Below are 22,576 nucleotides of genomic sequence, written 5' to 3'. Positions count from 1 at the left end.
TCGTACTGGTATATTTACTATAATCCTAAAAAGCTTGGGCTGTGCCATCTAATCAGAGCAACCAATGGAAATAAATGCTTTACTTCTCAAAGGAATGGACTTATAACAGATCTAGCTGAACTTGGATGAAAAAAGCTAAATAGGTTACCCATACAAAATACTTATATAGAAGACCATAGAGAAACAGACTAGACTAAAAAGTTAAATAAATAAATCCTACAAAATAACAACATAACAATGTGCTAAGCACATTGATTTGTGCTTTAGATTGTAAGCCGCCCTGAGTCCTCGGAGAAGGGCGGGATATAAATGGGATTAAAAAAAAACACCAACTGTATTATTCCCAGAAAACTACACAGACAAGCCCATGTAGACACGAAGAGCAGAGCTCAGTTTGAGGGAATGTTTAGTCTTTTATTTTAATCACGAGTAAAGCTGTTCAAGAACTCATATTTCAGCTTTGGAGCAATCTCAAGCTCCTTGGTGGAGGAGTGGGCTAATGCCTCCTTAAGTAACACCAGCTGCCTGCAATTAGTGCAGGTTCGCATCCCACCAGGCTCAAGGTTGACTCAGCCTTCCATCCTTCCGAGGTAGGTAAAATGAGGACCCAGATCGTTGGGGGCAATTAAGCTGACTTTGTAATAATGCCGCTTGGGGGGGTGTGAAAGCCCTAACAAGCAGGCATATACATAGAATGAAGGCTACTGCTAAGCTTGTAAGCCGCCCTGAGTCTTCGGAGAAGGGCGGGATATAAATGTAATAAAAATAAAATAAAATAAATAAATAAATAAATTTTTATTTATTTATTTTTGGGACTTATATGCCGCCCTATCTCCCGAAGGACTCAGGGCGGCTAACAAACAATAAAAATACAATAATACAAAAGTTAAAAAAGAATTAAACTAGTAGCCCCAATAATAAGTTAAAAAAATAGCATTATTTAGCATCATTGTCTCAATCCTGATAGGAAGTATGTTTTTAAAAAAACAAGCTCAGTCTTCTTACAAAACATTTTGGTTGGCATATAAGGCTCTACAGCAAGCATTAGGGAGGGAGATAGGCTAGGAACAGTGAGCCACAATGTAGCACAATGGTAAAATATAAGTTAGGCTGCATGACTCAAGTGGTCATAGGTATGATGTCTACAAATGTATTATCAGTTTTTTTCTGCTTTTAAAATTCTATTACCGGTAAATATATTTTAGAGTTTTCATCAAAAACAGAATCTTATAACTGCTCTGTTATATCTGTGTGCAGAGATAATCCCCTATGTTTCAAACTAATTAAGTCTGGCCTCTAAGCTACTGTTTTGGGCCAGACTGTTTTGGGCTAGCAAAAAAAAACAATGGAATGGAAGCCAAATTTCTCTTCATGTTCAGCTTGTATCTTAGGCCTTTAGGAATTCTGTAAGGAAGACTAAAAAGAAGAGAGGAACTGATCAAAGGGCCAGATGGGGGGGATTTAAAACCTAGATCTGCAGTGTAAAATCTGTACCATCATTTTAAAACATGAAGCAATCATATGTGATCAAGGACCATGCTTAACTCTTCTTCACAGTGCTTGTCCTGACTCCTTGTTCCCACAAGGGCCTTGACAAGATATTCCACCAGCAGACATTAATCTGCAGACTTTTAAAGTAGCAATTCAACAGCAGTGTGAAATGTTCTTATATAATCTGCATCCAACATAGCACCAAGAATGTGTGTCATCATGATATAAGTCACCTGCTTCAGTGTCAAAAATACCTCTTTCCCCTACAGAGACAATAAATACTTTTGTGCCTTCAGTCTCCCAAGTAGAAGTGTAAACACTCTCTCACCTTCTAAAACTGACACAAAGCAACATCTGTAACATACACACGGGGCGGTGTACAGAGTAGGACAGGCAACAAAGTGAAACAGTATTGAAAACAATAATCAAAGCAAAACAAACTGGGACCCCAATTAAAGCTGTCAGAGCTATCAGGCCAGGCCGGACTGTTGGAATAGGTAAGTCTTTAAGTCGCGTCGGAAGGTGCGGAGGTCGGGGGCCATCCGGATTTCAGTTGGTAAGCAGTTCCAGAGGGCTGGCGCACCCACTGAGAATGCCCTCCCCCTGGGCGCCACCAGTCGACATTCCTTGAGCGGTGGTACCCTGAGGAGGCCCTCTCTGTGGGAGCGCACAGGGCGGTGGGGTGTTGACATTGGCAGAAGGTGCTCCCGTAGGTAGTCCGGACCCATGCCATGTAGGGCTTTGTATGTCATTGTTAGCACCTTGAACTTCACACGGAAGGCAACTGGAAGCCAGTGCAGCGCACGGAGGAGAGGTGTGATATGGGAGTATCGGGAGGCTCCCCAGAGTGTCCGTGCCGCTGCACTTTGCACCAGTTGAAGCTTCTGAGTGGATCTCAAGGGCAGCCCCATGTAGAGAGCGTTACAGTAGTCTAGGCGAGAGGTCACAAGGGCATGGGTGACTGTACGTAAGGCATCCAGGTCCAGATAAGGCCGTAGTTGGCGAACTAGTCGAACCCGGGAGAAGGCCCCCTTGGTCACAGCTCCTATGTGATCTTCCAGGGAGAGCTGCGAGTCTAGGAGGACACCCAGGTTGCGGGCCCTATCAACAGGTGGTAGTAACTTGTCCCCGATGTTAAGGGATGGGATGTTCTGAGTATCCTGGCTTGCCGGTACGTACAGCCATTCAGTCTTGTCCGGGTTCAGTTGAAGCCTGCTCCTCCCCATCCATTCCCGGACCGCTTTCAGGCAGCGGGACATCACGTCGAGGGCATCACTGATGTTGTTTGGAGTTGAGATGAAAAGCTGGGTGTCATCAGCATACTGATGGTACCCTACTCCAAAGCTGCGAATGATCTCACCCAGCGGTTTCATGTAGATGTTGAACAGGAGAGGCGAGAGGACCGACCCCTGAGGGACTCCGCAAACGAGAGGCCTCGGGGTCGACCTCTGTCCCCCTGCCAGCACCGACTTATATATATATAAGGTATATATATATATATATATATATATATATATATATATATATATATATATATATATATATATATAAGGTAAAAGGTAAAGGTTCCCCCGCACATGCGTGCTAGTCGTTTCCGACTCTAGGGGCTCTAGGGGCCGGTGCTCATCTCCGTTTCAAAGCCGAAGAGCCAGCGTTTGTCCGAGGACGTCTCCGTGGTCATGTGGCTGGCATGACTAGATGCCAAAGGCGCACGGAACGCTGTTACCTTCCCACCGTAGTGGTCCCTATTTTTCTACTTGCATTTTTACGTGCTTTCGAACTGCTAGGTGGGCAGAAGATATATATATATCTTCTTGGTGATGAATTGGTGATGGTGAGGGGTACTGTGATGATGGTCCCATTACAAAAATTTTTCTCTAGGGCTATCTATCTTGCTTCAGAGTGACTGACTGAGGTATAAAGAAAAAAGGTTTTGCTTTTTCTGAGCTTTTAAAATTGTTGCAAGAAATTTTGTTTCTGCTTACTAAAGTTTATATTCAATTTTAGCCTGTCTTTGGGTCATTTAATTGGTGAAGTTCTCTTTTGACTTTCTTTCTTTTAATCTGCAAGCCATTAAAACTGAAAAGAGGATCAAAATGCATTAAATTAAAATATAAAGTAAAATAAAATAAGCATCAATTCTATTAGAAGTTTTGCCCAAATATTAATTGATTATGTGGAACTTTCTCCAGGCAGACTAATAAATGAAAAATAGAAAGGTACCGGATGGATATGATGGAACAGAATTTACAGTTATATGTTTATTGGATCAAAATTGTTAATATTATATTTCTAAAGCTGTGATGGCACAGTAGTTGGAATGCAGAATTGCAGGCTAGTTCTGCTGATTGCCAGGGGTTTGATCCTCACCAGCTCAAGATTGACTCAGCCTTTCATCTTTCCAAGGTTGGTAAAATGAGGACCAGTTTGTTGGGGACAATATGCTGATTCTGTAAACTGCTTACAGAAGACTTTAAAGCACCGTGGGAGCAGCCAGTTAGACAGCCACATTAGTCTAGTGGTTAAAGATCCAGACTAGAAACCAGGCGACTGTGAGTTTAGTTCTTCCTTAGGCATGAAAGCCTGTCTTGAGTTATTTACAAAGCAATAAAGGCAGGATTAAAAAAAATTAAAAGAAGCAACCACATAAATTTTGCATTACAAAATCATAGCAGCACTGCAATCCTATGTGCATTTGTTAATTTGTAATCAAATGACATTATTGAGACTTATCCTAAATTAAATATATAGGATTGCAACAGAGACTTCACTTTCTTAGGGTCTTGCGGAAGAACAGGGTAGAACAACGGCTTATGACCCTCTTTTACCGGTCTACTATAGAGAGCGTCCTCTCGTATGGTATTGTGGTTTGGTATGCTGGTCTGACAGCCGCGGACAGGAAAGTATTACAGAGGGTAGTGAGCACAGCACAAGACATTGTGGGCTGTCCCCTGACACCACTGGATGACATCGCCAGGGCTCGTTGCCTTGGAAGAGTGAGGAAGATTCTCAGGGATGACTCACATCCTGGACGGTATCTCTTTATTCTCCTACCATCCGGTAGGAGATGTAGGAGTATAGCCAGCCGTACCAACAGGCTGAAAAATAGCTTTTATCCATGGGCTGTTAGGCTTTTAAATGGGATATAATCTCTGTGAACTTATGCAGAATTGACTTTGGAGGCCGGTGTGTGGTGTAGTTGGTTCACATGGTGTGGTAAGATGGAGGGTTTGTTGTCACTGTGTGTTGGGGGGAGAGAGCACAGGGGGGGGAGGCTCAGCTAATCTCAATGTACACATGTTGTACTTTGACAATAAAGCTTTATTATTTATTAATACTACTGAATGATAAATATAAAAGAGAAAATCATTCTCATCTACTTTGCAACAATAAATCAAGCTGAAAAATGTTCCCACAAGAAATTCTAAAGCATGGAGAGTTTTTTTTTTTTAAAAAAAACCTTTGCCAGAGGAAGAAAAGAGGGAAATTGAAAGCCAGATTTGGCAAACTACTACTATAGACTAAAATACTGTATACAATTACAGCTACCTCAGTAACAGATTTGAGCAACTCATAAAGGATATGAAGCAGCAATTTAAATCATAGTGTCTATATCAGTATTTCTCAAGATTGGCAACTTTAAGATGTATGGACTTCAGCTCCCAGAATTAGGGGGAATTTTGGGTCTCAAAAGCCACACATCTTAAAGTTGCTGATGTTGGGAAATACTAGCTATATACAAGAAACTGCTGGGGCTCAAGATGCTGAGAGGACATTACAAGTATTTGCTCTGTTCCTCATAAAAGAGGAAAAGAATTACAAGCAGTGCCAACCACTGGGATAGCAACCTGCCATTCAAAGTCAGAACCATATGGTATATTTCAATGGCAAGGCAAGCCATCTAATATTAGTCCAAATATTATTGTTCTCAGGGTTCATATATGTGGTGACATAAGCCAGAAATGACCTGCTGGTTACATCCAGCCTCTGAACCTATTTAGAAGCTCCCAGGTCATACTACTGAAATTCAGTACCACAATTATATTTTGTTCTCCTTTCCACAGCTCCCAAAAGAAAAGCACAATGGACTGCATAAAACCTGAAGTGATTTAAAGGAACTGCTGTTTTTACCCATCCACTGAAAAGGGAGACTTTAAATGGCAACTCCCACTGCTGGTTGATAAGTAGAACTATGCAGGAGTGATGGATGGCCCCAGTGTCAACAACAGTGAATTCTGTTGCCTATCGTGGTCCCAACACCTATCTGGAAGAAGGTTTTGGATCTGTTACTGAGTTTGAAAGTTTTAAAGCTGAGCTTGAGGTGATTGCAAGTTGCTTGATTTGGAACATGTGAATGAGGAAAGCTTGCTGGTTTCAGGATAGCTGTCCAAAACAAATACAGTTTTTTTAAACAGAGGAACAGGAACATGACTTTTTGTGTTTTCTTTTCCCCCAACCCCGCCTCTCATTTTAGGCTAATTTATTTTTTGCAAGCAATCAAGATTAAAGTTTTTCTACCACCAAGAATTGCATGGATGTGAGTTCAGTACTGCCCACTCACCTACTCATGTTTTCCCCATAACAGTCAGGGACCGATGTAGGCCTTAGGAGATTAAGCTGATTAATTATAGTTTGGTTCCTGCTCAAACCTTGCAAAATGAATTGGTGGACAAATCTATTCATTTCAGCAAAATTCACACTTTATCCCACCTCCTGGTTCTTGGATTTAGGAGCCACAACATGTATCTCTCTGCCCCATCTTCCTATCTACCCTAGTTGCTCTGAATGGAGTTTTGACTTTTTTCTGCATGATGACTAGTTATATTTTCTTTATTCTCTTCCTCTTCCATTTCCTTTTTCCTGAGAAAAGCGAATGTGGGAAGGGCAGAATGAAAATGGGATCGTGGCCTTTTTCTTTTCCTACCACCACCATCAGTCTGTTGAGATAAAAGAAGGCAGGAGGAAAGACACTTGTTTGGTGCTGCCAAACTGCTGATGAAGATTTGAGGGACACAGACAATGGCTTTTTGGCTTCAGCCTCTGGGAAAAATGCTTTATAGTTAATCAGGAGTCAGTAAACTTTATGGTTTTAAAACAGACTATGATTTGAAAGTCCTTAAATACCTCACTGAAAATATTGGATTTGTCTTCATTCACAAGCAATTTTTTTTACTAAAAAGCTCTGCCTGTCTATTTCTTTGAGAGTTTGCATTTTTTTAAAAAAAATACCCACATTTAAATTGTCAAAAGATGTCAACTGGCTGTGAGGGACAACCTCATGCTGGCTGTAATTACCAAAGGGCAGTGATCAATGGGGGCCTTTTGTTAGCATTACAGGATCACTATTGACTCGGGAAGTGAAATGCCTCAGTGGGTTAGGCAGAAAGTGAAACAGACAGGCCTTCCTGCCCTAGGCGTCACAGAAGCCGGCAACCTACACTTAGCCCATTCATTACTTTTGTCCAAATGGCAACATTTGTCGTGATCTGAAATCAGCTGTGAGGAAAAGGTAGCAGCAAGCCTGCACAGAGGCTCCATTTAGAGAGCCAGGAAAGGCATCCTTCCCACCATTTGCCAAGGGAACGACACTGTTTGGTTAAATGCTGGGTTCTTTTTAGACATAGGTGATGGCACCTATGGGACAACTCCCATCAGCACTTAGAAATGGAACTTGTCTTCTGCAGTCTGCCCTGTGATTCAACTTGGAAAGGAACACTTGGGTGACACAATGACCCAACTCCTTTTACTGAAATAGACAGGAAGGAACATTCTTCACACTACAATAACATTCTTCACACTACACTGCTTACCTGCAAGTAAAAATTCCCATAGCTTCCTGCCTCACCCTTTTGACAAATGACCTGTTGTTGCACCCAGGTCTCCAATGGTCAAATAAAAAAAACACCATATACAATAAGGAACTGACAAAAATGGTAGCGGAGTGAACATTTTGCTTATTTCTTAGTATCTGGAAATGATGGTTTACACTTACAGACATGCATACAGGGTTTTTTTTTCTCATAGAACGCCCAGAACAGAGTTCCGGCACCTTTTTTGGATGGAACCTTGTAGGGTAGGCAAGGCGGGTAGTAAGACATGTGTGAGTTCCGGCACCTTTTTCTTTTACAAAAAAAGCACTGCATACATATACACATAAAGAGACATAAAAATGTATGAAAAACCTACTGGGTCCGATCAAAGGTGAAAGACGTTTTCAGAAAGGAAGCAATAGGGCAATTGCCCCAGGCCCCACACATAAAGGGGCCTCCATTCAAAGATTGGTGTAGTATTGAAAATGGTGCTAGATGAAAGGGATGCCCTGTATTTGTTTCTATCAATTTCCCTTCCATTTGAGGCAATTGAATTGGCATTATAAATTCTTTCAAAGGGGAAGCGGATTTGGGGGGGAAAATCCATAGGCAAAGTGGATTCTTGTTCTTGTTCTTACTTAATTACAACATGGCCAAGGATGGATATCTTTTTCTTCACTGAATAATCTTTTTCTTCATGATTCTCATGTTTCAGTTAAATCTCAGAAGGATATCATCAACCAATCATTTCTCCCTGATTTCCCACGCCTCAATTAAATCCCAAGGAAAGATATCGCGGGAGTTTTGTTCTCACCGTTTGGGGTTTTTTTTTGTTTTTGCTGGAGGGAGATATTTTATTCACAGTCAAGATATTGTCATTGCTAAGGAGTACCTCATCTTGGGAAACATTTGGACAATTTTTCCTTCCCCTGAACAAACAAGTTTCTCTCTCCATCTATTTGGTGGTGAAATTCCAAAAGTAAATTGGACCCTTTTCTAATATAAGATGATCATAGAAATTTATAATTTCCATTCAAGCCTTTAAATTAAATCTATTACAGAATAATTCTAAGAGTTCTTTCAGCATTTAGGCTGGCATCAGTAGACCAAAGGCAACTGAGATTCAAAAAATTTAGATTTACTCTTGGGGCTTGAATTTAATTTAATTGTTTTATTTGTTTTTAATTTTTTGTATTCATGGTTTTAACTGCCCTGTAAACTGCCCTGAGTCCTACGGGAATAGGGCAGTATACAAATCCAATAAAATAAATAAATAAATAAATAAATAAATAAATAAATAAATAAATAAATAAATAAATAAATAAGACTTTCCTTCTGGAGTCCAACCATCCTACCAAGGCTGCTTAATGCCAAAAACAAAAAGGTTTCATTCCAATACATGTACAAATAAAACACAAATCTATCAATAAGCAACCTTAAAATCATTTCCCCTTGAGCATCCACTTTCCATTGCTGTTGAATGGGCTGCACTCGCATTATTCTTGGGACATACAGTTGAACACATTCTCAGAAATGTACTTGGCATGAACCTCCTTCAGAGTAGAGCTGCATATTAGTAATTTGTAAATTTTGTTCAGCAAATAAAAACAAATAGACCTACTATTTGTTTCCTCCTGTAAATGGAAGAATTATGGGTTACAACCAGTTCTGCATTTATTCTTGACAGCATTTCTTTGGCTCTTTGCTTCAAGCAAAAAGTAAACAGGCCCACAATGCTAAGAGAAAAACATGCAGTATTTCTTAGGTGTGCCTCCAGCAGGAAAAGTCAATCACCTTTAAGCAAAATCACACAGTGGAGGTATGAAGAAGCTATGAAAATCTATAACCATTATGTCAACGCTGCTAACATTGGATGTTCCCGCTTTGACAACTGATGAAAATGCAGCCATTTTCTCTATTCCTTTATACTGCTTTTCCTACTTTAGAAATCAGGTGCAGCAAGGAAGGGGGTGGAATGTAAGCTTAGCTAGCCATAACATATCGCTGGGAGTCCAAGAACGAACTGATAACAGTTTGGCTGGCTGTGGAGTTAAGGAGAAAGCCCACGCTTTACGCTAATTGGGGAATGTGATTTATGACAGTTTATTGGGGGTGGGAATTGCACTTTGTTACTTTGGGTTAGCTGAGCTTGTTGATCAGAAGGTTGGCAGTTTGCTGGGTCAAATCCTGAGTGCTGCGTAACAGAGTAAGCACCTGTTACTCATCCCAGCTTCTGCCAACCTAGCAGTTCGAAAGCACATAAAAATGCAAGTAGAAAAATAGGGACCACTACGGTGGGAAGGTAACAGCGTTCCGTGCGCCTTTGGCGTCCAGTCATGCCAGCCACATGACCACGGAGACGTCCTCGGACAAGCGCTGGCTCTTCGGCTTTGAAACAGAGATGAGCACCAGCCCCTAGAGTCGGAAACAACTAGCACACATGTGCGGGGGAACCTTTACCTTTACTTTATCAGGGGAAAGGAATTTAGTTTTTGGGTTCAACTATGTAGTGCCAATACTTTGTTTCCCAAATAAAAGATTCTTTAAGGAAAACAATGCCTCGAAGTACTTTTGAAGAGTTTCATCTATTGGAACCATGACATTAACCCCAAAACTAACATTTTCTACCACATTGGGGTCCTGAGCTCCAGTCTCCATCCCTAAGTTGAGGGACAGGTTGACAAAGACTCAGGGAAGATCTCAACATGGAGAAGAAAGAAGTTCCTGGATCCAACACCCCGGACATGGCTGCTGCCTCAGTGGAGGGAGCACAAGCCAGCGCATCGGTGGAGAAGGAATCTTCCCAGGCCTTACAGCTAGGGGTGAGACCCAAAATGTGGGAACTGATCTGGTCTTCGGAGTGGATCCTGCCCAGTGGAGATGCCAAACCCCTTGAGACGACCCTGCCAAAAGTAAGTTCTTTGAAAGCATCCAAAGTTGAATTGCAAGAAGGAATCTCCCGGCAATCGTGTTCCCCAAACTGCTGGAGGATCAGGAAATCGACAAATACTGAGGACTCCAGAGAATGGAAGTACCTGTCCACAGCCCATAGCCAATCAGTGGAGAAGTTGGTGGAAAGGTTCGAGGGGCTAGAGATGAAGAGTGGGGAGCAGCCCTCTCACTCTTCCCATGCAAGCGACCACTACGATCAGCAGAGCAAATGCCAATCCACACCTAAAAAAAGCCCCAGCCCCACCTATGGAGTAAAAGCAGCTTCCCCATCTTTGAAACTGCCAACATTAATCTCCAGCCCTGCAAGGAGGGACAGTCCGAGCAATCACTCTGAACATGGCAGACCAAGATGTCATCGTTCTTCCAAAAACCCAGATCGCCACAGGTACAGTGAAAGCTCTGACCATCACTACCATTGGTCACACAGCCCAGAGCTTCTCCATCAGCACCCCCCGAGCCTGAAGCCTATGCAAGGGGAAGACTCAGATGTGAGCATTCAACATGATATAATGCAACAGCTGCATGATCTGTTGGCCGGGCAGCAACAGGTGAGAGTGCTGCAAACATTGGGGCCCCTTCAGCCATTGGGGATGCCACAGCCACCATTGCTGAAAGGTCAGTGGCAGGTGGGGGTGCCACAGCAGTGGGGCTAGTATGAGCCCCTGAATGTGCAGCAACCACTGGGAGGCCTGCATCAACTGGAGATGCTGCAGCCACCAATGGGAGTGCAGCAACAGTGGGGATGGCAGCAACCACCACCAGGATCGATGGGAGGCCTGCAGCAGCTGGGGATGCCACAGCTGCCACTGTCAGGAGGGCAGCAGCCATTGGGAGTGCAGCAGCAGTTGGGTTGGCAATAGCCCCTGAATATGCAGCAACCTCTGGGGGGCCTGCAGCAACTGGGGATGCCACAGCCAACATTTGGAGGTCAGCTTCCTCTGGGGATGCAACAGTCACAACAGGGAAGCCAGCAACCACTGGGAATGCAAACACAGTGGGCGGGGGGACCGAAACCCATGATGGTGCCACCCCTCAGAGTGACATTTGACGGTGACCCAGAAAAGCTCATCTTTTTCCTAAATCAAGTTCCCACATGAATAGCAATGCCAATTTCTACTCCAGTCCAGTGTCTATGGTCGATGCGGTCGTGGCCAATTTAGAAGGGGAAGCATCTGAGTGGCTAAACAATCTGTACAACAAGCTGGCACCAGAGTTGGGGAACCTCCACCTCTTCCTCCTTGGACTAAGAACCAGGTTCGAGGATCTATCCATAGCCCTCAAAGCAAAGACACAAATACATAAGATAAAATAAGATGGCAGACCTGCTGTGGAATACGTACGAGAATTTTGTAAGATAGCAGGCTGAATAGAAAGGTGGCCTGAACAATCCCTAGTGCACCACTTCAAGAAGGGACTAGACAATCACCTTTCCCAAGCCTGTGTCTATCGAGCTGTCCCTAACTTATTGCAAGAGTGGCATCAGGCAGCAGCTAGCTCGTTATAAGAAGCTGCCACCTCAGAAAGCAGGGCAGAAGCCAGAACAGAACAGACGACCACCCCCACAGAAGCCTCCAGCCATTGTGGCCACAGAAACCCCCAGACTATCTGCTGGTCCACAATCAAGTGCTTCAGATGTGGGCAATCAGGACACCGAGTGGTGTAGCTGCCCGGTCCCATACTCCCAACAGCAGAGCAGACCAGAACCACTGGCGAGGAAAAAGCCAGCCCAGCAACTGGCAAAAGAGAAGTCAAACTGGATCAAGCAGGAACCCATTGCCCAGGTTACATCACCCACACAGGAGAGCACCGAGGCCCCAGCTGGACCTGCCACCACTCTGCCCTCCTACAACAGCAACGACGAGGAGGAGAATGACCCAATGGTGAGTTGATCTGTTCTACCTTTTTCTCTTGCAGCCAATAGTCCCCAAGACAGGTGCAAGAGTAGATTTGAAAGTGCTAGTGGACTCAGGGTGCTCCTGGTGCATTATTAGATTGCCATTTGCCCTCAAACTGGGCAAACGAGCAAGGCTACTCTCCAAACCCATGAGATTTGAGCAAGCCAATGGCTCTTTAATGGGAGGAACTTTAGTCACAATTGACTGAGCTAATACGCTTAGAAATAGGTAAATATTGGGAGTTCATTCGCTTCATGGTGGCTCCGAAGGTGACTGAGGCTGTGATTCTAGGGCTAGCCTGGCTGGAGAAAAAAGGAGGAACCTGCCCCACTAGATCTGACCTGAAAAGTTAACACAACCCAGGTGGCTAGAAAGGCCCAAAAGAGGCTTCACTTTCTTAGGGTCTTGCAGAAGAACAGGGTAGAACAACGGCTAATGACCCACTTTTACCGGTCTACTATAGAGAGTGACCTCTCATATGGTATTGTGCTTTGGTATGGTGGTCTGACAGCCGCGGACAGGAAAGTATTACAGAGGGTAGTGAGCACAGCACAAGACATTGTGGGCTGTTCCCTGACACCACTGGATGACATCGCCAGGGCTTGTTGCCTTGGAAGAGTGAGGAAGATTCTCAGGGATGACTCACACCCTGGACGGTATCTCTTTACTCTCCTACCATCCAGTAGGAGATATAGGAATATAGCCAGCCATACCAACAGGCTGAAAAATAGCTTTTATCTGTGGGCTGTTAGGCTTTTAAATGGGACATAATCTCTGTGAACTTATGCAGAATTGACTTGGGAGGCCGGTGTGTGGTGTAGTTGGTTCACGTAGTGTGATAGGATGGAGGGTTTGTTGTCACTGTGTGTTGGGGGGTGAGAGCACAGGGGGAGGCTCAGCTAATCTCAGTGTACACATGTTGTACTTTGACAATAAAGGTTTATTTATTTATTTAAATGGAGACCATTTATTTGGTAGAAGAAGGGGATGAGGACTGTGAGACTAACTATGGGGCCCGAGCCCCCTCTTAATTCAGCCGATGCTACTGGAGAATTTAGGCTGTCCACTGAGCTAGCAAAGATAGCCACTCTGCCCCAACCAGGTGAGCCACTCATTCCCAGTGAATACCGGAATCTAGCGGAGGTGTTTAGTGAGAAGGAATGTGACACCCTGCTGCCCCACCGGTCCAATGATTGCAACATTGAACTATTACTGGGAGCTAAACTCCCACAACCAAGGATGTACGCCATGACCCCCTTTGAAATGGAGGAAATGCAGCAGTATGTGAACAAGAACCTAGCAAGGGGATTTATTGAACAAGCCAAGTCTCAGGTGGGAGCTCCAGTGTTATTTAAAGAAAAAAAAGATGGGTTGCTTTGTCTCTGCATAGACTATAAAGGATTAAACACTGTGAGTGTAGAAAACAAATACCCCCTCCTGCTCCTGAAGGACGTACTAACCCACCTGGTGAAGGGGAGTGTCTTCACTAAATTGGACCTGAGAGAGGCATATTACCGAGTAAGAATAAAAGGAGATGAATGGTAAACTGCTTTTACCTGTCCCATGTGGAGCTACCAATTTAAAGTCATACCATTTGGACTACAGGTGGCTCCGGCTGTCTTCATGCAGCTGATCAATCAGGTACTACATGACCATTTATATAAAGGAGTTTTGGTGTATCTTGATGATATCCTGATATATGCACGAATATGACCGACCACGTAAAACTAGTGAGAGAAGTGCTAAAGTAACTGTTGGATGCCAAATGTTATGTTAAACTTTCACCAGACCTGACTATATTATTTTGGCTACAGGATTTCCAGTGAGGGCATTGAAATGGACCCGGCTAAAGTGAAAGCTGCAATCAAATGGCAAACCCCCCCCCCAAAGACTCGTAAACAGCTTCAGAGCTTTCTAGGATTTGCCAACTTTTACCAACAGTTCATCCCCTCCTTTGCTGAAATTGCTTTACCCCTTATGGACTTACTGAAAACAGGCAAGGAGCGGGGGAAGCCGCGACCGGGCCAACCGCTAACATTGACTATTAACTGTCAAACTGCTTTTGAGAACTTGAAAAGACTATTTGCAGTCAAACCAGTCCTAAACCATCCTTGCCTGGGGAAACCCTTTGTAATTCAAGCCGATGCCAGCAACGTGGCCATTTGAGCTGTACTATTGCAAAAGAACCATGACGGAGTACTACAGCCCTGTGCCTACACCTCAAAAAAGTTCACTGAGTGCGAGAGAAGGTGGGCAGTGTGGGAGAAGGAAGCCTTCATGATCCGCTGGGCTCTATTAAACTGGCAACACTACCTAAAGGGGAGCAAGGTGTCTTTCAATCATTTTAACTTCAGCCTGAAGTACATACCAGGGGAGAAAAACTTTTTAGCAGATGCTTTATCCAGATTACCTCAATACAAGAGCCAGTGTGAAGAGGCTAATGAAGCAATTATATCTACACCGCAAGCTGCTTCTCTACTAATGCCTTGGAGAACCCCATCTTTGAAGGTTCTGAACCCCAATGACCCTGGGGCAAAGAAAATAAAAAGAGAACTTCTCAATGATCAATGGTTCAAGGAAAATCAGACTTCCTTGACATGCAGGGATGGTTTGGCTTACAAAGGGGGGAAGTTGTATTTGCCTGAAACCCTCTGCCTTAACACTCTCCAGCATGGTCATGATGTGAAACAAGCCGGACACTTTGGAAATTTAAAAACACTACATCTGGCTCATCAGCAATTTTGGTGGCCGGGTCTGAAACAGACATAGAGAACTATATCAAGAGCTGTGCTGTATGTGCCACCATGAAAAAAATTCCAGGAAAACCCTCTGGACTATTACAACTGGTTGTAGACCCTTCTCAACCATAGGAAGAAATTGCTATGGATTTTATGGTGGAATTCCCTGAAAGTAGGGGGAATACAGTGATTTGGACTGTGATAGATCTATTTCAAAACAGACTCATTTCATGAATCTGCAAAGGACTCCCATCAGCCCAAAGATTAACCAAAATGTTTTTTAAAGCATATCTACAGACTACACAGCATGCCAAAGTGAATAATCTCAGACTGAGGGGTGCAGTTTACAGTCTGGTTCTGGAGGGGTTTCCTCAAGTTATTTGGCTTGCCGCAAGGACCGTCGTCAGCTTTTCACCTGTCTACAAATGGGGCGGCTGAATCAGCAAACTCAACGGTGGAGCAGTACCTTAGATGCTATGTGGACTATCAGCAAATGAACTGGACTGACTTCCTAATTTTTGCAGAGGTGGCTACAAATAACTCTGTTCACAGCAGCACTGGTTTTACACCTTTTAAAGTTGCCACAGGAAAAGACTTTAACCCAATACCCGAATATCCTCAGGGACCTTCTACTTCCCAAACGCTTGACCAGTGGGCGAGGGGGTGGGAGGAAGTATGGAAAAACACGAACATTTCTCTGAAAAAAGGCTTCTGAAATGTATAAAAAGCAAGCAGATAAAAAGAGGGCTCCCCAAAGATCATTCCAAGTTGGGGGAAAAGTTATTTATCCACAAGGTATTTACAACCTAAGTTGCTACTAAGAAGTTAGGACTGGAGTACCTGGGTCTCCTCCCTATACTAAGAATCATTAACTGTGTCACGGTAGAGTTGAAGCTTCCCAGACTCTTAGGGAAAGTCCATCCTGTGTTCCACTGTAGCCTACTGAAACCTTTCCGGGATTCCACCTTATGACCTCCCCCTAAGAAGGCATTCAAACCTCTCATGGTAGCCGGACAGACTCATTATAAAGTGAAACTTATTCTTTGTTTGAATTACAGGATTTGTCTTTTTTGTAAGGGGAGGGCGGATGTCAACGCTGATAAAATTGGATGTTCCTGTTTTGACAACTGATGAAAATGCAGCCATTTTCTCTAATGCTTTTCTTGCTTTAGAAATCAGGTGCAGCAAGGAGGGGGTTGTCATAACATATCACTGGGAACCCAAGGACAAGCTGATAACAGTTTGGTGGGCTGTGGAGTTAAGGAGAAAGCCCGCGTTTAGGCTAATTGGGGGATGTGATTTATGACAGTTTATTGGGGGTGGGAATTGCACTTTGTTACTTTGTATCAGGGGGAAGGGAATTTAGATTTTGGGTTCAACTATGTAGTGCTGATACTTTGTTTCCTGAATAAAAGATTCTTTAAGGAAAACAATGCCTCGAATTTCTTTTGAAGGGTTTTCTTCTATTGGAACCATGACACATTAATTTAGTTGCATTTCCCCTGCAATGTGACTGTTGAGTTTCCTACCCAGATACAAACAGTTCCTGGCAATCTATTTCATAATCCCTCCTTCTTGTGATAGTTAAAATTTAAAATAGAATTGAGTCAAACAGCAGTTCAAATAGAGAATGTCCTCTGTTGGACAAAGACTCTTCTTCCTGCAGGATCCAATCTGGGATGGTGACTAGGACTAGAGGTTTTGTCTTCCGAGCTTCTGAATTGGTGCTGGAGGCCATTCTGGGGGAAGTTCTCTCTAGCCTCTTAACTCTTCTTTCTTTCCAGGTAATTGCAGCGAGTAGACCACATTGCGTAGCTGAGAGAACCTGAGAAATGGAAAAGGGGCCATACATCCTCTTTGAAACATGTGTCAATCCTCTTATGTAGTATCTTGGACATATAGGAAGATGAATTATATCTATCTAAGAATATTATAAGGGACGCGGTGGCTCAGTGGGTTAGGACGCTGAGCTTGTCGATCAGAAGGTCGGCAGTTTGGCGGGTCGAATCTCGAGTGCTGCGTAACAGAGTGAGCGCCTGTTACTCGTCCCAGCTTCTGCCAATCTAGCAGTTCGAAAGCACGTAAAAATGCAAGTAGAAAAATAGGGACCACTACGGTGGGAAGGTAACAGCGTTCCGTGTGCCTTTGGCGTCTAGTCATGCCGGCCACATGACCATGGAGATGTCCTCGGACAAGCGCTGGCTCTTCGGCTTTGAAACGGAGATGAGCACCGGCCCCTAGAGTCAGAAACGACTAGCACGCATGTGTGGGGGAAACTTTACCTTTACTTTACCTTTTAAGAATCTTATCTCAGAATAGATGCTCCATTAAATTCTGCTTAACTTCAGTCCATTTAAGAAGTGTACATGTGTGCTTTTTTGAAAAGCAATCGTTGGTTATCTCTGAAATTATTGATTACACTACCATCCTGGTTCCCTGAAGTTCCACAAAGAAGGCAAGAAAGAAAGGCAAGAAAATACGGGGAAAATTGTGGTGAGAGGACACATAGTTGTTTTTTTCCCTTTTTTTAAGTAAGCAACCTTTGCAACCTTTAAACAAAACTAAAAACCCAGCAATCCAAGCACACCTCAAAGCCATGTTATTTTATGCTATTCATACCACTTTTCTTATTTACCCAGAACATTTTTTGTTTTCTTTTCAAGAAAAATGCTGCCAATCGCCAGAGGCAGACATGTTTATCAAGCTGTGTATCTTGACATCTGACATAAAATCTTTGGTACAGCCAAAAAACTTTCTGTCAACACCTTGGAGAATGCAAGGCCATGGGGCTTCTCTTGAGACCAGAGGGCATAAGTGAAATGGTTGAGCGCTGACACCACGCCAAGAATCACAAAGAGAGGGAAAGTCAAGTTGGAACAACCTGTTTTCCATCTCCTCTGTTTAATATGTAAGGGAGGTACCCAAACCGCAAATCTTTCACAGTTTCAATGAAAAAAAAAAAAAGAATAAATAGTTGATTTTCTTCCTGCATGAAGCTCTTCTGTGTCTGCCAATATAAGTATGTATGTACTCCTTATAGTGGATGTTAAAAGGAGTGGCACAGAGCTCATGAAACTCTACTGATAAGGAAAAAATATCCCTCAAGGTATTTTTGAACTTACGTTAAGTTTCAAATAAATAAAACTCCTTTTCCAATAAGAATGCTGTCAGGTAAGAAAGAGACTGTCAGCAAGAAACAAGGTAATCCTGCACCGATACCCTGTTTTGTAGCAGATAAAAACACTGACTGAATTCCAGGATTAGTAAGAGTTATTGCTGATAATGTATCCCTACATTTTAGGGAACAGACTTTAGATACAATTCTTATGGAGCAAAAAGTGAACGACTTTAGGACTTTTGGTCCTAAAGAGTTCTTCCTTTTAGCCGTGCTCACATCAAAGGACTACATCAAAGAGCCTCCCTTTGAATAAATCCATTTCAAAGGATCTTCTTTCAAAAAAAAAACACCTCCTTTTGCATAAGATGTAAAACATGATGAGGAACTTCTAGGTGTAATTAACATATTTCTATAAGCAATAACACATGTAAGCCCTAGTCATCTGGATATCCATGTTGACATCCTAAAAGGATTTCATTTGACAAAGTTTTACAGAGGAAAAAACTAAACACTTCAGGCAGAATCCTTAAACATATGCAGGAAACCAGCTGACTTATTTTTGCATCTACCCATCATTGTTCAATTGCATTCATAATTAGGAAGTGTCTCTCAAAAAATAGAAAAACTTCAAGGGTGACATTTTTTTAAAAAAAAATCACATTTGTTTTTCTATAGCTTCTGTTCTTTTCTATGTCCTTGCTGTGTATATTCTGTTATTTCTGCTCAATTACTATTTCCTGGCTGGGAAGACTCAATTCCTTAAAATCAGTAGACCTAGGCAATATTCCATATTTTCTATATGGGGGAAAATCTAAAATGGGCTGTGTCTCAAAAGACACTAGAGCAAACATAATTCTGTATAAACCAAGAACGTTGAGTCATTCAAGGGAGAATTGACTTCTGAATCTAAAGAATTACCTGCAGAATTCCAGGTCAAAGACTTGATGGGGCATACAGATCCTGATATCCAGGCTGGTACAAGATCATCTCTTGTCCTAATTCCATCCTCCATCAGAGAGAACCCAAAAGATGACCAGGAGTCTTCTCAAACTTGTAGTAGACCTGAAACATTAATGAGCTTTCAAAATCTTTAGGCAGTGTCTCCCAATCTTAGCTACTTTAAGTTTGTCGACTTCAACAAGAAAAAAGTTAAGGAAATGATTGGTTCATTAGTGGGAGAAAGTGGCAAGAAGGTGATAAGCAACAGGGAGAAAGCAGAACTATTTCATTTTTTGCATCTGTCTTTAGACAAAGGGAAAAAACAGTCCAACCTATCAAAAACAGTACCATAAAAATAGATTAGAAACACAAATTAAGAAAATGATAAGTGAGCACCTATCAAGCCTAGATGAGTTCAACTCATCAGGAACAGATGGATTACACCCCAAGGTTCTCAAGAAATTGGCAGATGTGATCTCAGAACCACTGAACTATATTTTTCAAAGATCCTGGAGCACTGGGGAACTACCAGAGGACTGGAAAAGAGCTGATGTAGTTCCCATCTTCAAAAAAGGAGAAAAAATAGATCCAGGAAACTACAGACCTATCAGCTTGACCTCAATACCTGGGAAGATTCTGGAAAAGATAATCAAACAATGAATCAGTGAGCACCTAGAGGCAAACAAAATCATTACTAAAAGCCAACATGGGTTTGTCAAAAACAGATCATGCCAGACAAATCTTATTGCATTCTTTGACCAAGTGACAAAATTAGTGGACCAGAGAAATGCTGTAGATATAATTTACGTGGACTTCAGTAAGGCATTTGATAAAGTAGATCACAACCTACTACTTGATAAGATAGAAAAATGTGAGTTAGATAGCATCACCACCAGATGGATTCATAGCTGACTGATAGGCTGTACTCAGCATGTGGTCCTCAATGGAACTGCATCTACATGGAAGGAAGTGTGTAGTGGGGTGCCCCAGGGCTCTGTTCTGGGCCCAGTGCTCTTCAACATCTTCATCAACGATTTGGATGAGGGGATAGATGGGGAACTCATCAAATCTGCAGATGACACCAAGCTGGCAGGAATAGCCGACACTCCAGAAGATAGGCTTAAGATACAGGAGGATCTGAACAAACTGGAACACTGGGCGCCATCTAGCAAAATAAAATTCAATGGTGAAAAAAGTAAAGTTCTACATTTAGGCAAGAAAAACCAAATGTACAGGTATACTATTGATGGTTCCTTGCTCAATAGTAGCAACTGTGAGAGGGATCTGAGTCCTAGTGTACAATCACTTAAATATGAGCTACCAGTGTGCTGCAGCTGCCAAAAAAGCCAACACAGTGCTAGGCTGCATTAACAGAAGGATAGAATCAAGATCGCATGAAGTATTAATACCACTTTACAATGCCTTGGTAAGGCCACACTTGGAATACTGCATCCAATTTTGGTCACTGTGATGTAAAAAAGATGTTGAGACTCTAGAAAGAGTACAGAGACTACACAGAAAAGCAAAAAAGATGATAAGGGGACTGGAGGCTAAAACATATAAGGAACAGTTGCTGGAATTGGGTATGTCTAGTTTAATGAAGAGAAGGATCGGAGGGGACATGATAGCAGTGTTCCAATATCTCAGGGGCTGCCACAAAGAAGAGGGAGTCAAGCTATTCTCCAAAGCGCCTGAAAGCAGAACAAGAAGCAGTGGATGGAAACTGGTCAAGCAGAGAAGCAACCTAGAACTAAGGAGAAACTTCCTGACAGTTAGAACAATTGATCAGTGGAACAACCTGCCTCCAGAAGCGGTGAATGCTCCAACACTGGAAATTTTTAAGAAGAGACTGGACAGCCATTTATCTGAAATGGTATAGGGCCGTGGTGGCGAACCTATGGCACAGGTGCCATAGGTGACACACAGAGCCCTCTCTGTGGGCATGCACGCCATCACCACAGTCCTAGGCCTTCAGCTGGGTTTATAAAACCTTTTTGCTTTAGGCCTCCACCACCATGTGCAAAAAAAAAGGTTCAATCAATTTCAACTTCTCACAGGGAAAAAAGATCTTGCAAAGTTGGAATTGATTGATTGAACTTTTTAATCTCACCCAGTCTGCCATTACCACTACAGCCACACCCACCCAATGGACCATGCCCATCCAATGGGCCACACCAACCCAATGGGCCACGCCCACCCAGCACCCAACGACACATAAGTAGGTTTTGGGTTGCAGTTTGGGCACTCAGTCTCTAAAAGTTTCGCCATCACTGGTATAGGGTTTCCTACCTGAGTAGGGGGTTAGACTAGATGATCTTCAAGGTCCCTTCCAACATCATCATCATCATTATTATTATTATTATTATTATTATTATTATTATTATTATTATTATTATTATTATTATCTCCCAGGCTAGTTGGGAAATTCTGGGAGTTGAAGTCCACCTATCTTAAAGTTGCCAGGGTTGAAATTTTATTAAGATAATGCTTGTGTCTTTTGAAAGAAGAGCTGAGATGGATCTCATGAAAAGTTATTCTCTAAAAGTACTGAGATTAAATATAGTTTTTAATAGCAATTTTATTAAACATTATAATTAAGACAGTAAAAACTAATATACATTTTTAAAAATATAGAAAAATAAAGATTAGAAAGTGCAGAAAAGAAAGAAAATGGAAAATAAGAAAGCAAAAAAAGAAAAGTAAGAATAAAGTAGTAGTAGTAGAAAAGAAATATATAAATAAGAGATTCCCTCCTTCATCACAAGTATAAACAAATATAGTAACTTATCCCTCCTCTTGAAATACAAGAAATGTTATCTTCCTCCATATCTTATCTATAAATAAATCCAAAAAATCTCATCATTTCAGTCCTGATATCATCAATAGTCCATTAAGGGTTACCAAAAATAACAACATACTTATTTTAATCTTTATCAAATAAACCAACTTTATATTCTTTCCTTTTGCTTTTAACAATCTTAAACTTTAGTAGAGCTTGATTTCTTTTCATTTTTTTTTCTTTGCTGTGTCTCACAAAATTCTTCAGATTTTAAAACCCTCTTTTGTAATTCCCTTATAGAAAAATTATCCAGGTTACGGCTTTAGTTTATTGTTTATATATTCCTTTTGAGCCAGTTTCTTTTGTATGTCCACTCTAAAGTTTTCTATGTTATTCTTGTAGCCAGTAATTTGTAAATCTACTTTCAATTCAGTCTTGAACTTATCAGGTAAAACATGTTCCTCTTTCATAACATATTTTAGACAGTCTTTCCACTGGTGCAGATGTCTCTGTTAGATAACTCTACTGAAGATTAGATAACTCTATTGAAGTTATCCTTCAATATGTCTAATGTTACAATATTTAGCTTCATTCTGTAACTGTAAGCCAAGTTTATTTGTTCTTAAACTTTAATTTTATCTTTAATTTCCTCTAGTGCCCAATTTTTAAAATTTAGTTATTTAAAGAAAAGAAAAGCATTTTCCCATGGGAAGGATTCTTTATAATTAATTTAAAATCTTATTTCAAATTTATCTGGCTCTTTAGTCTGTTCATAACTTTCTAAAATAAACCTTTTGTTGTTTATTCCAAAGGGGTGGGGAAGTTAAGTTCTTAACGTTGTAGTTAAAACTTTC

This window comes from Vipera berus (assembly GCF_964194415.1).
Source record: "Vipera berus genome assembly, chromosome: Z".
Classification (NCBI taxonomy): domain Eukaryota; kingdom Metazoa; phylum Chordata; class Lepidosauria; order Squamata; family Viperidae; genus Vipera; species Vipera berus.
This window is presented reverse-complemented; position numbering follows the sequence as displayed.